This window comes from Danio rerio, chromosome 9 (assembly GCF_049306965.1).
Source record: "Danio rerio strain Tuebingen ecotype United States chromosome 9, GRCz12tu, whole genome shotgun sequence".
Taxonomy (NCBI): Eukaryota; Metazoa; Chordata; class Actinopteri; order Cypriniformes; family Danionidae; genus Danio; species Danio rerio.
Window position 1 is genome coordinate 53105001 of NC_133184.1, and position 5000 is coordinate 53110000.

Genomic DNA, 5000 nt, shown 5'->3' on the forward strand with positions numbered 1-5000 from the left:
AATCACTTGTTTTCCGAATCTTTAGTCTAGAAAAGCTTCCGTCATAAATCCTGCTAGCAATAATGATAAAACACACGTCTGAAGAGTTTGTTTGCTCATTTACGGTCGCAAAGGTTGTAATATTAATCGCCTGACGTCATAATGTGAGGGGAGATTTGTGCATCTGCTTCATTTTTCGATAATATTATAGTTCAAACCTTCAAATATCTCAAGTGTAAGTACAAACACTGCAAAAAAAAAAAAGAAAATGCTTTTCTTACTTAATTGATGTCTTGTTTCTTGTCCAAATATTGTAAAACTCAATGTTGTCTTGTTTTGAAAAATAATATGCCAAAATTAAGTTAGTTTTTTCTTAAAACAAGCAAAAATGCATAAACATTTTGTGATATTTTTCAAATTTTGAAATATTGCATAACCATTTTAGCATATTGCAAAAACATTTTTTTTTTGGTACTGGATAAACATTTTGCGACATTTTATAAACATTTTGCCACATTGCGAAAACATTTAACAATATTACAGAAACATTTTGGATATTTTACACATTTTGGGATATTGCATGAACAATTTGTAATATTACATAAACATTTAGTAATATCATAAACATTTGGTTATATTGCATAAACATTTGTTGTGATATTTTACAAATGTTAGGATATTGCATAAACATTTTGGGAAACTGCATTTTGCGGTAATGAATAAACAGTTTGCAATATTCCATAAAGATGTTGCCATATTACGAGAACATTTAGCAATATTGCAGAAACATTTTGGAGTAGTTTAACAAATTTGGGATGTTGCATAAACCTTTTCTGATATTTTACATATTTTGTAATACTGGATAAACATTTTGTGATATTCCATAAACATTTTGCCATATTACAAAAAAGTTTAGCAATATTGCGTACACATTTTGTGACATTGATATTGATTTAACATTCTGCGACATTATAAACATTTTGTGATACTGCATAAAAGTTTGAGGATATTATACAAATTTGGGGATATTGCATAAACATTTAGCGATATTGCATAAACATTTTGTGATATTAAAACCTGGGGATATCGCATAAACATTTTGTCATACTGCATAAACATTTTAGGATATTATAAAAATTTGGGGAGATTGCATAACCGATTTGCGATATTGCATAAACATTTTGTGATATTACAAAAGCGTCAAGCAATATTGCATAAACATTTTTTAATATTCAAATTGCATAAACAATCTGCACATAAACAATCTTGGCATATTACAAAAATAATGAGATAAACAATTTGTGACATTTAAAAAAAATTGGGGGATATTGCATAAACATTTGCGATATTGCATAAACATTGTGATATTGTAACAATTTTGGGATATTGCATAAACATTTTGCGATAATGCATAAACATTTTGTGATACTATAAAAATTTGGGGATATTACATAAATATTTTGTGACATTTTACAAATTTTGCGAAATTGCATGAACGTTTTACAATATTATAAACATTTTTAAATATTCTAAACAGTTTGCAATATTGCATAAACATTGGAATATTACGAAAACATTGATATATTGCATAAACATTTTGCAAATATTGGATAAAAACTTTGTGATATTGTAACAAATTTTGCGAATATTGCATAAAAATTTTGTGATATTACAACAAATTTTGAAATATTGCATAAACATTTTGGGATACTATATAAACATTTTGCAATATGGGAAAATCATTTTGCTATATTTCAGAAACATGTTGCCATATTCCGAAAACATTTTGTGGGATTGCATAAACATTGTGATATTTTACACATTTTGTGATACTGGACAAACATTTAGCAATATTTCAAAAACATTTTGCCGTATTATGAAAACATTTAGCAAAATTGCATAAACATTTTGTGATATATAAATATTTTGCAGTAAAAACTCACTTATTTTGACATTAATTGAGAAAACAAGACTATATGTTGTGCTTGTCTAGAAAATGCTTCTTGATATAAACACTTTTTAGATATTTGGACTTGAAACAAGACAATTAATTTCTCTCAAGATTTTGCAGCTTTAGGTTAAGCTATTTTATTTATTTGTTATATTAATATAAAGTCACTGTATAATCAAAGGTCAAACTTTGAATCTTCACACCCAGACAAATATTAAACAAGCAGATAAATGCATTGAAATATGCTTTAATTTCTGCATAAAGGGATATTATCTGCACTTTATATGAAAACCTACTATACTAAATGTTCCCAATCTGAGTGTGAATGCTGTACTAAATATCTTAAAGTGTATGAATGCGTTTTATTTTTTTATTTATGGATTTGATTTTTGTATATATATATATATATATATACAGTATGTGGCAAGTCGCTGCATAATAATAATCAAACGCTGTATATTGTTCAGAATTGAATTTGAACCTGTATTTTAATCTTAACACTGCAAGCGTTTGCACGTAACACTTTCACTTTTTATCCCAGTGCTTCACTCGGACTGACATGATTTTTATAGTTTGCACTGTATAGTTTGTACACCACAATACTCGACAGGTGTTTTGAATGTGTCTGTTATTTCAAGATTTGTATTATATATATATATTTGATGCATTTGTTTTAGGAAATTACTTTTGATGAACTGTATAATCAAGTATATAAATAAAAGGAATGCTGATCAGCGTTGTGCTCGTTGTTTATTCTGTTGATGTTTATTTACAGTAAGAAAAGACACTACATTTTTAATTAGTTCTATACATTAAGCGGTGGTGTGAAGTAAATAATTACAAATACTCAAATTACTGTAATTGAGTACTTTTTCTCAGGAATTGTAATTTACTAAGTAGTTTTAAAAATGTGTACTTTAATGTACTCATTTGTGTTTTGAATGTATTAGAGTGGAGGAACTATGACGTCACTTTGTAGGCTAATCGGCTGCTAGCATAAAACTGGTTCCCTCGATAAAATCCCCGTAGGATTTTCCTATAGGCTTTTCGAAGATTGCAAATAATAAACTCTGTGTTTAAACACTGTTCATTACACTTAAATTTTGATCTTCACGGCTTTGCGCTTCCTTCTCCGTGTATATGTGTTTGGTTTGCACTCAGTTTACCGCTCTTCACCCAGTGCAAACACAGATACACGGACTGAAGCAGTCGTCAAGATCAGTCGAGTCATCAAGCAGATCGCTCGGCTCTTCTGTGTTTGTGCTCAGTATACAGCGGTGGGTGAACTGATGACCTTCTCGGCCAATCACAATCATTTCTGTTGAGCACGTGAACACAATGGCAAATCAGCGCTGTTTAAGAACGCCATCAACATTGCCTTAAATGTTAGCGCGAAATTGCCGGTTTTTCTTTTAATTCAGTATCGTGACAAGTCTAATATAGTGAAAGAATCAGTTTATTAACTTGAGTTTGATGAATGGCATCTAAAACGTGTGTTTTGGGAAAGAAAACGTTAGCTAACTAGTGCCATTTCCCTTAACTTAGCTGAAAATGAGCTCTGATGCCTTTTTACATTCACCATTCATTCAGAACGGACCTTCGGGTTACCCGGAAGGCGGAGAAATGATAAATCTGTGTCACTTTATCTTCGCTGATAAGATATACAGCCAGTTACACAACATTCCTATGTAACTCCCAATGATACTTCAGGTTTTTTTACATGGACATCTGTAGTCGAATTATTTGCCAAATTATTAAATGGTGGACTTTAACTGCAGTTTGGCTCTTTCATTCAGAGAATTCATTCATGTCCCTCCCGACAAACGAGATATTTGATTCGAGGATCTGCTCTAAGCGTGTATTTTTTCATGCAATGTTTGATACCGCACGGCGAATGAGAGAAAAAAAAACTCAGCATTTCCCGAAAAATTTAGATGCACACGGCAGGTAGCGTCAGAAAGCCGCGTGTGTTATTCCGGTCACAAAATCCAACACGAGGTTATAGTTTGGTTGTAACTGTTAGTGCTAACTTGTTTACACTCGGTGCAATAGTTTGTTTGATACGAATAAAATACGAACTGAATAAACAAAGAGCACTGCTCGCTCACTTACCAAATCTGTAGAGACAGGACAATCACCAGCAACTAGAGCCGCGTCTTTATTTAGAGGAGACTACAAGCGAATCCAGATCTCAGCGTTTGCAGATGAGAACAGCTCTCAGGTAAACAATGTTCCTCCTTAGACACGTAAGTTATTGTTGTCGCGCGTCGCGTACACTGTAATCCACACGTGACTCCAGCTGAGCTCTCACAGAGAGAAAATGAAAACGAAACTTAACTGCAGCAAACAATAAAAGCAACACTTCACGCTTGTTTTGCCAACACAACGTGGCGTCTCTGTGGCGTAAACACGGTGACACTAATGAATATTAATGAAGTTGCACAATAGAGCGCGCTGATTGGTTTGAACCAAGCCTTACTCATGCATTAATGCATCACACTGTAAGACGTAATAAGACACACTCTGGCACAGACGTCCAGTCTGCACGCTGGAATACAAGCTATTATGTGATGACCGTGACGCAGCTTCAAAAATTAGTTTCAAACAGGAAGTACGAATTTGCTTGAAATAACGCAAAAACAACCAGTTTACACTTTTTAGTGAAATATAGGTGTCCTAATAGTGTTTTTAGCAGTGTGGGACACATATACGACTGTCAACAGCTCAAAAATGTGTTTTGGTGTTTCGTGACCCTTCCGAAACACTAGTGGGCAGTGAGTTGTAAATGTTCCTCTGTGTCGAGTTCTTTCACTGCTGCTTTGTTTTTTTCTAAATGTACAAGTGGCTCAGATTGAAAGTCACGACCTAAATCAAACCTGATATTAACATCTTATGACATTGTGTGCCTGCTGGGCACTCAAATGCACTACAGAATGTTACGTTTACACACATCCGCAAATTGCATGTAAATGCATCAGCTTTTCACAGTGTAATACAAGGCTGATTTATACTTCTGCGTCAAAAGCATGCGTAGGCTGAAAAATGACCTGCTAAATCCAGCTAAAACCAG